The following is a 14,195-nucleotide window of genomic DNA, read 5'->3' as shown; positions in this document are numbered from 1 at the left end:
TATGAACAGGCAATTTTTGGAAGAAGAAATTAAAGCTATCTATAATCATATGAAAAAATGCTCTAAATCACTATTGATTAGGGAGATGCAAATCAAAAGAACTCTGAGGTACCACATCACACCTATAAGATTGGCAAACATGACAGAACAAGAAAATGATAAATGCTGGAGAGGATGTGGGAGAGTTGGAACACTAATTCATTGTTGGTGGAGCTGCGAGCGCATCCAACCATTCTGGAGAGCAATTTGGAACTATGCCCAAAGGGCTACAAAAATGTGCATACCCTTTGACCCAGCAATATCGCTACTACGACTGTATCCCCAAGAGATCATAAAAATGGCAAAGGGTCCCACAAGTACAAAAATATTTATAGCAGCACTCTTTTTAATTGCCAAAAACTGGAAGTCAAGGGGATGTCAATCAGTTGGGGAATGGCTGAATTAATTATGGTATATGAATGTAATGGCGTACTATTGTGCCATAAGAAATGACGAACAAGAAGACTTCAGAGAGGCCTGGAGGACTTGTATGACCTGATGCTGAGTGAAAGGAGCAGAACCAGGAGTAGTTTGTGCACAGCAACGACCACAGTGTGTGAGAGTTTTTTGTGGTAGACTTGGAATTTCGGAATAACGCAAGAACTTCTTAAAAAAAAAAAAATCCCAATGGTGGTTCTCTAAGGCAAAATGCCTTCCACACTCAGAGAAAGAAATATGGAAGTCATTCGCAGAATGTAGCAGATCATGTTTGTGTATGTGTATGTTTTTTTGTATCATGTTTTGATTTGTTATATGATTCCTTCCATTTATTTTAGTCCGACTACATAGCATGACTATGGTGAAAATGTACTCAATAGGAAAGTATATGTAGAACCTATACAGAATTGTATGCAGTCGTGGGGGGGGGGAGCGGGCTAGTGGGGGTTAGGTGTGGGTGGGGATAAAATCTCAATTGTATGGCAGTGATTGTTAAACATCAAAAAATAATAAAAAATAAATTAACTATAAAAAAAAATCCAATTGACCCTGGGGATTTTTCCCTATGTTCATTGATGACTTGTTCAGTTTCTTTTTTTGAGATGGAGTTGTTTATGTATTCAACTTCCTCTGCCATTAACATAGGAAATTTATATTTTTTAAAATACTAATCCATCTCATTCAGATTGGACATAAAGATGGGCAAAGTAATTTCTAATTATTGTTTTAATTTCCTCCTCATCCCTCTCATTTCCAATACTGGTAATTTGGTTTTCTCCTTTCTTGTTTTTAAATCAAATTGACCAAGTTTATTAATTTTGTTGGTTTTTTCATAAAACCAACTCTTAGTTTTATTTATTAGTTCAGTAGTTTTCTTAATTTCAATTTTATTAATGTTTCCTTTGGTTTTCAGTGTTTCTAATTTGGTATTATCTTGGGAATTTTCAATTTGTGCTTTTTAGAGCTTTTCCTGCTTGTGCCCAATTTATTGATCTCCTCTTTCTCTATTTTATTCTTGTAGGCGCTCAATGATATAAAACTTCCCCTAAGAACTGCTTTTTCAGTAGCCCATAAAGTTTGGTAAGTTGTCACATTGTTGTCATTCTCTTGAATGAAGTTGTTGATTGTTTCTAATTTGTTATTTAACCCACTCATTCTTTAAGATTAGATTGCTTAGTTTCCAATTAGCTTTTGGCTTATGTTTCCATGGTTTTTGATTACATTTATGTTTTATTACATTATGATCTGAAAAGGATGCGTTGACTATCTCTGCCTTTCTGCACTTTTTTGATTGTGAGGTTTTTATGCCCTAGTTCGTGGTCAATTTGTGTATACGTGCCATGTATACACCAAGAAAAAGGTATATTTCTTTCTCTCCTCATTCAGTTTTCTCCAGGTATCTATCATATCTACCTTATCCGGAGTTTTATTCACCTCCTTAACTTCTTTCTCCTTTATTTTAAGGCTAGATTTGTCAAGTTCAGAGAGGGAGAGGTTAAGGTCCCTCACTAGTATAGTTTTTCTGTCTGTTTCTTCCTGTAACTCCCTTATCTTCTACTCTAAGAATGTGGATACTATGCCACTTGGAGCATCAATGTTTAGTAATGATATTGCTTCATTTTCTATGGTGCCTTTTAGCAGGATATATTTTCCTTCCTTATCTCTTTTGATTAGATCTATTTTTGTTTTTGCTTTGTCTGAGATTAGGATTGCTACCCCTGCTTTTGTTACATCAGCTGAAGCACAATATATTCTGCTCCAATCTTTTACCTTTGCCCTATGTGGGATACCTCCCACTTACAAATGTGTTTCCTGAAAACAATATATTGTTGAATTATGGCTTTTAATCCATTGTGCTATCCATCTTGCTTTTATGGGAGAGTTCATTACATTCCCTTTCACAGTTATGATTACAATTTTTGTCTTTCCCTCCATCCTCTTTCCCACCATTTTTGTTTTTAGTTCTTCCATCTCCCTTCCCCTCTTCAATAGAATTTAATTTTTGACCACCACCTCCCACAGTCTTCCCTTCCTTCTTTCAGCTACTGTCCCTTTTACTTCCCTTTACCTTTATTGCTTCTTCTCTCCCCTTTAATTCTCCCCTCCCCTTTCTTTCTCCCTTCCCCTCCTACTGCCTTTGAAACTAGCTAGATTTACAAACTTAATTAAGTTAATTTTTCCGTCCTTGAAGCAAATCAGATGAGAGCACTTCTCAAATAAAGCTCAACACCTTCCCTTCTTTCCCTCTACTATAATATAATTTTGTAATTCTTCCTGTGAGGAAATTTAACATTTTCTGCTTTCTTCTTTTCACATCTCCTGTTACACTGCCTTTGCATGCTTAAATCACATTTTTATCACAACATTATTTACTTTATACCTGCTGCCTCTTTCTGTGTATATCCCTTCGGTATATCATGACAAATATAAAATTTTCAAGAATAACAAGTATAATCTTCCCTTATAGAGAGGTAAATAGTTTGCCCAAACTTAGTAATAAATTTTTCTTTTCCCCTTTTTACCTTTTTATGTCTCTCTTTAGACCTGCATTTGAAGACTGAATTTTCTATTGAATTCTGGCCTTTTCATCAGGAAGGTCTGGAAATCCTTTATTTCATTGAACATTCATCTACTTGCCTGAAATGTTATGATGAACTTTGCTGGGTAATTGATCCTTTGTTGTACTCCCAGCTCCTTTGCCTTACAGGATATCATATTCCATTTTTTTTTTATCTTTTAATGTAGAAGGTGCAAGGTCTTCTGTGATCCTGACAGTATTGCCTTGATATGTGAATGGTTTTTTTCTGGCTACCTGTAATATTTTCTTCTTCACTTGATAGTTCTGGAATTTGGCAACAATCTTACTGTTTTTAGTTTGGGATCCCTTTCAAGAGGTGAACTTTGGATTCTTTCAATGACTATTTTGCCCTCTGGATCTAGCACTTCTGGGCAGTTCTCCTTGATAATTTCTTAGAAGATATTGTCTAGATTTTTTTTCTCATCATGGCTTTCTGGTAGGCCAACAATTCTTAAAGTTTCTCTCCAGGATCTGTTTTCCAGGTCAGTTTTTTTCAATTAGATATTTTACATTTTCTTCTATCTTTTCATTCTTTAGATTTTGTTTAACTGATTCTTGATGCCTCATAGGGTCATTACCTTCTACTTGTCCAATTCTAAATTTCATCAATTTGTTTTCTTCAGTTAATATTTGCATCTCCTTTTCCATCTGTCCATTTATTCCTTTTAAGAAATTATTTTCTCCAGTTAGTTTTTGTACTTCCTTTTCCATTTGTCCAATTTTCCCAATTAGATATTCTGCTTCTTTTTCCGTTTCTTCCATTTTCTTTTTTTAAAATGCTGTTCTCTTCAGTGAATTCTTTTTTTCATATTTTTAAAATCATTGGCCATTTTGTCTTCTATTTCTTTCCTCAGATCTTCCAAGATTGCTCTTTTTGAGCAATTTTTAGTCCCTTCTGACGTTACATATGGGAGTGCAGTCTCAATACTGACCTCTTTGGTATTCGTGTTTTGCTCCTTGCTCCACAGATTTTATGATCTTTGCCTTCTTGCTTTGCTTCTTCTTGCTCATGATGATGACGTTTTGTGTATTGTGGTCTCTAGTTCTTTGAATTACAGGCTAGAGAACCTAGTGTTGAGCTCACTAGTGTCAGAAAGCAAAGGGCAGGTTTCTTTGTGTGTGTTTGTGTGTGTGTGTGTGTGTGTGTGTGTGTGTGTGTGTGTGTATTTCCCCAGATTAGCCCTGGAGCTAGCTTTTCAAGCATGGGAAAGGAGCAATCTGGTCAAAGAAGATCTCTTCAGCTGAGCTAGAACAAAAGTAAGCTCAGCACTTGGTGATCCAGCTGCCTTATTGTCTTCCTGTTTCCTCCAGAGCCCTGAGGCACCTCAGTCCTGAGGAGAGGTTCCACCTCCCTGGGGCTCCTTTCAGTTGGTTTGCTGAGGTGGGGCTCTCTGGAACAGCTCTGGTCCACTACAGTAAAAGGAATTCTCTTTAGCTATTTTCATAGCCTCAGGTGCTTAAGACTGCCCCTTCTGTTGATCCCACTGATCTGTTTTGTTTTTTTTTTTAGTTTTTCTTTCCTACGGTTTTTTTTCTTTCATTCTGATTATTCTTTCGCAACATGACTAACGTAGAAATATGTTTAATATGATTGTACATGAAAGACCTATATCAAATTGTGTGCCATTTTGGGGAGGGGAAGAAAAAAGTGAAAAAAAAATTTGTAAGTAAAACTTTATAGAAGTGAATGTTGAAAACTAAAAAAAAATAAATTCATTCATTAAAAAATGCAATTGGCCAAATGGAAAACATCTACTGAAGAAAACAACTATTTAAAAAATAGAATTGCCCAAATTGGAAAGGAGGAACAAAAACTAACTGAAGAAAATAATTCCTTAACAACTAGAATTAGGGATGTGGAAACTAATGACTCTATGAGACATCAAGAATCAGTCAATAAAAATTTAAAAATAAAAAAAAAATAGAACAAAATCTAAAATGCCTCATTGGAAAAACAACTGACCTGGAAAATATACCCAAGAGAGATAATTTAAGAATTGCTGAACTAACTAAAAACCATGGTCAGAAAAGAGCCTGTAAGGCACCTTTCAAGAAAATATCAAGGAAAATGTTTGAACTAATAAATAAAACTATGAGCAGGTTTTATTAAAAATAAAACAAATAAGATAGATAAAACTTCTGTTAATTTGATTACAAAAAGAAGGCCAAATTACCAGTACCAAAAATGAAAAAGATGAATTCACCAAGAAAGGAGAGAAATTGAAAACAATAATTAGAAACTATTGTACTCCACTGTATGCTAATAAATCTGACAGTCTAAGTGAGATGGATGAATATCTAGAAAAATGTAAATTTCCCAAATAAACAGAAGTGTAAATAAAAGACAGCCCCATTTCAGAAGAAGAAATTGAGCATGTCATCAAAAAACTCCCCAAGAAAAATTTCCTGGGCCACATAGGTTTACAAATGAATTCTACCAAACATTTGATGAACAGTCATTTCCAGTATTATATTAACTATTTGGAAAAATCAGCAAAGAAGGAGTCCTACCAAATTCTTTTTATGATACAAATATAGTGTTGATAACTAAAAAAGGAAGACACAAAAGAAGAAAAAGGTAAAACGATTTCCCTAATGAATACAGACACAAAAATTTTAAAGAAAATATTAGCAAATAGATTATAGATGTACTATGACCAGGTAGAATTTACACCAGGAATACAGGGCTGGTTCAGCATTCACAAAACTATCAGCATGAATGACCACACCAATAACAAAACTAAGAGAAATCATATGATTTTCTCAATAGACCTAGAAAAACAAAACTTTTCACAAAATACATCACACATTATTGCCAAAAACCCTATAGGGCATGGAAATAAATGGAATTTTCCTTAAAATGATAAGTAGCATCTATCTAAAACCATGAGCAAGTATTATGTGTAATGAGAATAAGCTCAAAACTTTCACAATAAAATCAGGGGTGAAACAAGGATGTCCATTATCACTAGTGCAATTAAATATTATACTAGAAAGGTTGGCTTTAGTACTAAGAGAAGAAAAAGAAATTGAAGGAATTAGAATAAACAATGAAAACAATATTATCACTATTTACAGATGATGTGATGGTATACTTAAAGAATCCCAGAGAATCAAATAGAAATCTACTTGAAATAATTTACAACTTTAGCAAAGTTACGGGGTATAAAATAATCTCACAATTTTATATATTACTAACAAATTCCAGCAGCAAGAGATAAAAAGAGAAATTACATTTAAAATAACTGTAGACACTATAAGATATCTGGGAGTCTACCTGTTGAAAGAAACCCAAGAACTATATGAGCACAATTACAAAACACTTTCCACACAAATAAAGTCAAATCTAAATAATCTGGAATACATCAGTTGCTTATGGGTAGGCTGAGCTAATATCATGAAAATGGTTATTCTACCTAAATTAATTTACCTATTCAGTGCCATACAAATCATATGGTGACAAATTATTTTCTAGAGCTAAAAGAAATGATTTCAAAATTCATATGGAAGAAAAAAATGGTCCAGAATATCAAGGGAATAAATGAAATAAAAAGTTAAAGGAAGGTGGCTTAGCCATATCAGATGTAAAACTATTTATGAAGCAGAAATCATCAAAACTTTGTAACTGCTGAGAAATAGAGTGGTGGATCAGTGGAATAGGTTAGGTACACAAGACACAGTAGTAAATGAATATAGTAATCTACTTTTTGATAAACTGAAAGACTGGCTTCTGGGATAAGAATTCACCATTTGACAATAACTGTTGGGATAACTGGAAAATAGAATGGCAGCAACTATCCATAGACCAACATCTTACACCATATACCAATATAAGGTCAAAATGCGGACATGACTTTTTGTTCAGGTTCCTGGTCTGTCTGTGAGAGTAGAATTTGTTATAAGAATCAACAGAGCATATAATGTATGTGTTCTTTGTTCTTTCTTTGTGTTTTCTTTCTAGTGTTTCAGCTTTTCTTCAATTTCTCTCATTTGTTTCAGGAATCTTCCTTAACTTCCCTAACTTTGTGTCCTATACAGATTCTCAAGGCTTCCGTGCTGGTTGTTCTCTACATCCTTTTGGTAAGGGTTATAGAGGTCATTCAGGCACAGATCTCTGCTCTGAGTTATTGCTGGTTGGGGTGGGAGAGACAGATGATTTGTTTTTTTCCCCTGTTGGTTAAGTCTAAAGACCCTTTGCCCTCTACTCTGAGTTATGAGCACTGTTCATGATGCCTATTCTACCCTGTGACATTCTTCTACTGTCTCTTTCCAAATCTCCTTTTGCTGTCTTCATTCAGCAACCTCCTTTCCTTTAAAACTTACTCCACCCTATCCATCTCTTTCTTGTTATCATCTGTTAACATCAGATTATTTTACTATGTCAAGAACCTGTGTCAGTTTTCTTCTCTACTCTAACATCCCAAAACCTTCAGATCTCATGACTTTCTAGTTATTCAGTCTACTAACTTCCATGAGCTCTCTGTGCTGTTTACTTCAGATTCACATAGGAATGGTAACATAAGATGATGTGTGACATGAAAGGAAGATAAAGGAAATGATTTAAAATCGTTGGAGAAAAAGATCACTGTGAATTGGAGTAGTTAGTGAACGCTTCATGAAGGAGGTGAAAAGTAAGCTGAAGCCTGATGGATGGATAATACCTATTACGTCAGTCAGTCGCACAAATAATGGGAGAATATGTGAAAGTTACTAGCAGCTGATAACTCCTCTGCTGGGGATTTGGGAGAACAATAATAAAAATTATTTCAAAATATGTAGAAATTGAAATTAAAAATAGAATTTATGATATAAGAAAATACATAGAGAAATGGAAGTTGTATGGATTTTTTTGTTTGTTATTTTTAAAAGCTCAATAAAAGAAGATAAAATCCAGGGCTGTATCATGTTTGAAGAATTGTTTTTCTCTTCTCATTGACGCAATTTATCTTTTAAATGGTTAATGAGTATGATTGCACAGTTACTTTCAAAGTTGGAATTGCAATCCTGCATCATCAGGCATCAGAATACAAATGTTTATTGAATAAACAAATTACTCATTTTAAAGACCAATTGAACTTCAAGAGTAATACCACAAAATGGATTGGGACCAGAATTATAGAAATGCTAAAGGGATTGAGGTAATTTATTTCCTAAATTTAACATTACCAAAATACAATTTTTCTCAAGAATCTCTCTCACATTCAAAAAAAACACCAACTAATTTTTTTTACTTTGCTCTGTAGTCAAATCTGTGGAGTGATAATATAGTAAACTAGGTAAGTTTCCATCATACTAGGTAGTATAAAATGATTGGCAAGCCACTCTTTGCTTTCAGATGTTCTTCTAATCATTTTAGGTTACATTCTGAGGAAACATAATCAAATTCAAAAATGATAACACAAATTATTTGCTAAATATTTTTGACTCAAAATACAACAACAAAAAAAACATGAAAAGTGCTTTTGGTGACTATTTCACTGTTTTCCTCTTTGAAAGTGGGCTAACTTGGTAGGTCCTCTTACTCTTTATGAAATTTTATGGATGCCTTTACTATTTTCACACCAATTATTTCCTGAAATAAATTTTTTCTCACATTAAAACATAGAACTTTCTCTTGTAAAAAAAAATAAGAAAAGAAAAACAGTTAAGCATTACCTGTGGACAAAACAACCAGGCTTAATAAGGACTTACGCTCTTCTGAACTGAATAGTAATTTAATATCTAGAGGTCAGACAAATATTACAATGGAAAACTGTAATAAGTATAAAATGGAAACATTAAATACTATTAGAAATGATGAATATTCTGGTCATTAAGTGTACTTGTTGTAGTACTACTGTGAAGAACATCTTTTTTCAAGTTTCACATAAGGCTAAAGACATGCTTAAGAAAAAAGTTCTGCCTCGATTTCCCCTCAGCCCTCTATACCATTTAGAGTTAACTACATGTATTTTTTTCCTCCCAGGAGTATTAGGTTATTTTTATTAGGCTTTGTTTCCATCAGGCTAAAATGTGACCTTTGACTTTCTGAACAGTTATGTTTTCTAAGATCAATAAGAGGAAAATGTCACAAGTAACAGTGAGCAGAAAATATTTCTGTGTAAATGATGGCTCATGACAAGCAGAGGTTTTAAAAAAGTGTTACAACAGTTCAGTTCTCACTATTTTGAAAAAAACAAACAAAAAACTTAATTGACTGCGAGGACTAAACTGCTCTAGATCTTATTGTGTTAAAAAAATTTTTTCTGGAAGCTGGGGGTGGAGAGGTTATAGGAGTACAAAATAATTTGTGAACCCTAAACATTCCCTACAATCTGTCAGAAATAATTTTTAAGAAAACTATTAATAACTAAAGCAAACCTCAAATCATATTTTAGCCCACAAAAGGTCAAAGGCATTTGTGCTTGTTTCAAGAGAGTTGAATTCAGAGTGGAGTGAAGTCTGGTATTTTGCTGGTGATTGCTGAAGAAGAGGGATTTAGCTTCTGGCAGAACATAAAGCAAAGCTGACAACAAAGCTTTTCTTTTATGCTATCCAAATGAACACATTTCTAATCTGAAATTCAAACACTTGACAACAGAAAGCATGTGAGTTAGACTTTGCACAGGAAATTGCTTTATGGTTTTAGCATAATGAATTAGGCAGTTGGATAAAATCCATTTAGTCAGAAAGAAATGCTTTCACATCCCTTTTGAAAGCAAAAAATCTTAATTTTTCAAATTTCTCAGGACCTAAAGGCAAGTGTTCTATGCGAATTTTATCCACTGGGTACTATGATTAATAATGCACACAGCATATAATAACATACTATCCCATGAACAATGAGGCAAATATTCACATCTGGAAGCCAGTTTCATTAGAAATGGCTGTTTTTATATTTTTTTTTTCCAGTAGAGGAAAATACATGAATTATGATACCCAGTTTGAATTATTTGGAATTCTTCACTAGATATAGCATTAAGATCTCTGGGGAATGAGGAGGTGTTAATTTAAGAAGGCGTTAGGCAGAGTGAGAGAAAAAAAAATTCTAATACTACAGGCAGATGGACATTGATGCAATTAATAGGGAAGTTGACCTTACATTCTGGCTTATCATTGTACCTTCAGTTCAAAGAAACAGAGTAAGAAATAGGCAGGAGAATTAAACTATTCCCACAATTTCAAAGAAGACTAGGTCCAGATTTTACAAATCTGAAATACAGAGAGATACTGTTACAGGATGGGAAAATAATTTCCCTATTTTTTACTCTGTAGCATCTGACATTGGAAGTCAGTTGACAGGCATCCCTTGGGAAGCAAACACAGTGCTGTTTCTTCGAACTTCAAAACCAGAAATAACAGCTGTAACAGCAACAACAATAGCAACAACAAAAAGAGCAGTGGCACCAACAGAAGTGACATGTGGGGTGAAATTGAAGTGAGGAATTGATAAAAAAAACAATTTGCCCTTCCTCCCAAACAACTACTAAGTGAGACCAAGTGCATCCTTGCAGATAGGTTCAAAACCTCCCAAATTTACAGAGGGGAATAAATAATCTGTAATCAGGAACAGTGGCATTTTATTATAGCTTCCCCAGGATTTTCCCACATGCAAAGCCCTTATGCACCAAAAATTTATTGTGGGGGACTCCTCATATCCTATTCTTTTTTAAAAAAAATAAAGTTCAAAAGGGCTAGGAAGTGTGATCATACATAATTGCTTTTGAACTCAATCTGATCTTAGGTAATCAGACCCAACATCTTTGTGTTCATAATTTACTAGGTTTCACAATAAAACCATTTTTTGCTTCCCTTCTCCAATGAAAAGAAAACACAAATTAGCAAATTTTCTATGAATTCATTTTCATTAAATTCCCTGTCAGTGGTCATATAGTAAGCAAATTCCTTGCAGCTGACAAAGTGATGAAGGAATTATGACAGATTAAATTGCAAAGATTTTTTTAAAAAACCATTAATGTGCAACAAGCATCTAATTAAGGTTCGTGGTTAAAAATGAAACAAAATATGTCTCTATTTCCTCCTGACTGATAAAAATATGAATAGAACTTTTTGTTGGAGGATGATAGTCCTTAGAGAGACACACAGATTGTACATACAAGTATCTGAATGTATTTGTACTGAATTAAACTGAGAAACATTGACATTTAAATGTATTAGAACTGTACTAAGCTGGAACAGTTTTCAACAGCAGCAGTGATATAAATATTTAAAGAAACCATACCTCTGTAGTAGTTGCTTAAGCACCAAGCTGAATTTATTTTAAAAACATCAGTTCAGAATAATATCTTCTGTTAAGAGATGGTGGAGCAGGGAAAAGAGTAGAAATACACAGATGAATCAGGAATGCATATTTTAAATTCATTCATATGGAACAGAATGAAATCCTGAATTTTAATTATATTTCTAGTGAAAAAAAAACGTAAACTCACTATGATTTCTACAACAGAATTATGAAAAATAAGGAAGACATTGTCTTCATTGGTTTTATGAGCAGAGTGAATGGCTTGCTGATTTATCAAGATTTCATTTTCCTATCATACTTTTCAGGCATAGATCACATTATTCCCCTGATATACTTAATTTTCCAGACAAGTTGTTTCCTAAACTTTACATTCCATTATTTTGCGCAGAGTTTTGCATAAGCTTTCCTTCTTGTCTAGAATTCAATCCTGTCCTTATCTCTACCAAAAACATCCTGTATATTTAATACCATATATTATTAAGTCCCCAGGATGCTGGAAAGTACTTTTTCTCTAATAATGGAGATGAAGGAAGCTAGAATACTTCCTTCCACCAGATTTTCTTACAACAACCCAATGTATTCATCCTTCATTTTCGTAGAAGGCCAAGACATCGGAGAAATGATGACATGACTTGCACTTGACTTTGCTTTGTATGAAGGAGGGCTGTGCAAGGTCACCAGCCTCACTAGCCCTCCAGGGCCATCTGGATCCAGTGACCAGATATTCATCAGGATGACTGGAGAAGGCCCAGGATACACCGGGAAACCTTGGCCTATTCAGGTACTCATTTAGAGTGAGGTTGGCCCACTAAATGGTGCAGTGGATAGAGCACCAACACATGAGTCAGGAGGACCTGAGTTCAAATGTCAACTCAAACACTTGACATTCACTGGTTGAATGACCTTGAGCAAGTCACTTAACCCCAATTGTCTCATCGTGGGTCATCTCCAGTCCTCCTGATGAATGGTCACTGGATTCAGATGGCTCTGGAGGAGAAGTGAGGCTGGTGAGCTGCACAGCCCTCCCTCACTCAAAACAAAGTCATGTGCAAGTCATGTCATTATTTCTCTGATGGTCCTCTTTAGCAACGAAGGACGAACACATGAAGTGAGGTAATGTCTGTTGAATGAATAGGCCTTATTAAGAAGTAAGCAAGGAATGACCCCTTTAATGAGCAAAAGAAAAAAAAAACAAATAAGCAAATGAAGTTGGGGGGAAAGAGCAACAGTTACTTTTGAAAATCATTCTGAAGCTACGAATGTTCCCAAAAGAGCCATCAAGTGGAGTTTGGGCAGGGACCTATTGTTGTGCAATATATGGGCTTCAGATTGCACTATGCACTCTGTGAGGAAGAAGGTAACACCTGAAAACTTATCATGAACTACAGTGAACAAAGTAACCATGCTTATCTCTATAGCTTTATCTGATCTCCTCAATATTGTAAGACCACAGGACCCAGGCCATAGGTGAGTGATGAAATTATTTATCTCATCAATGCTAGGTTCCCTATTCTTGTGAATGAGACAAGTCAGAAGTTTTGTTATCACTTGAGAAGGAGTCCAATATCCCTTCACCATCCTTCCATGGGCCATGTAAACTCTCCTTCATACTGTCACATTTTAGTGGGCAGAGACATGAAAGAGAGTTTTCCCCTTCCTGAGGCCATTGGTTTACACTACACTGATGAAATCATGTTTAATGCGACAGACATTGAATGGTAAAAGAGACCCCAGATCACATGATAGCTCACATCAGAGAAAAGGGGTGGGTAATCAACCCTAAGGCAATCCAAGATCTAGGTCATTCAGTCAAGTTATTGGAAATACAGTGAGTGGGGAAAACCCAGAGGACTCCAAACACAGTCTATAATAATGTACTGACACTTGCATCCCCAAGACCTGAGACAGATGCCCAGGGATTCTTTAGAACTCTTATACTCTGTAGGCTGCAGAAAACCCATATTCTCCACCTGGATTTCATGACAGTCCCCATTTTCTCAATCACCCACAAATCTGTATTTTTCAGAGAGAACCCAGAAAAGTCTACAGCCTTAGAAAATCTGAAGCACACTAATCAGTAATTTTTCCCCTTGGATCCTAACGATGCTACAAGTCCACGTTCCTGGAGGACTCTGTCCAAACACACACACACACACACACACACACACACACACACACACACACACACACACACAGGTTGAGTGATGCCTTTGGTAGACTTTTAGGGGTGACCAGAATAAACTGTTAGCTTTCTGGAGCTCCAAGCTCCATAGAAAAGCCACTCAGTATAATGATTCTGAAAATCAATTTCTTTCTTCTTACTGGACCTGCCTTGCTAATGAACAGATGACACAGGATCATTCAATCGTCCTTTCTCCAGAGTTGTCTATTATGCCTTAGGTAGTATAAGATCATCCCTTTGACAAGAATAGAGTATCACATGCTTTTATTGTTAAATGGAAATGGTACATTATTAATCAACCTTGCCTGAGTCCCTCTGATGGTAGCATTCTTCACAAACAGATGATGAGTATTCCAGAGACTAAAGTAACCATTTTAGATGCTATGACTCTTCTCTAGATCACCGGGTTCTCACCTATAAAGACCTTGCTCCTGAGGAATGTAATTTTGCCTGGTAAAACAATGTTTTCATCTACTAGAAGTGAGGCATACATAATTGGACTTATCAGGAGGCAGTCAGCTCAGTGGATAGAACACTGGGCCTGGAATCAGGAAGACTTGAGTTCGGATCTAGCCTCAAATACGTATTAGCTGTGTGAACTTGGGCAGGCCACTTAATCTTTGTTGGTTTTGATACATTGAAGAGGGAAACGGCAAAGCACTCCAATATCTTCGCCATGGAAACACCATGGAAAGAATAGTTCATTGAGTCATAAA

The sequence above is a fragment of the Notamacropus eugenii genome, chromosome 3 (genome assembly GCF_028372415.1).
Source record: "Notamacropus eugenii isolate mMacEug1 chromosome 3, mMacEug1.pri_v2, whole genome shotgun sequence".
NCBI lineage: Eukaryota > Metazoa > Chordata > Mammalia > Diprotodontia > Macropodidae > Notamacropus > Notamacropus eugenii.
This window is presented reverse-complemented; position numbering follows the sequence as displayed.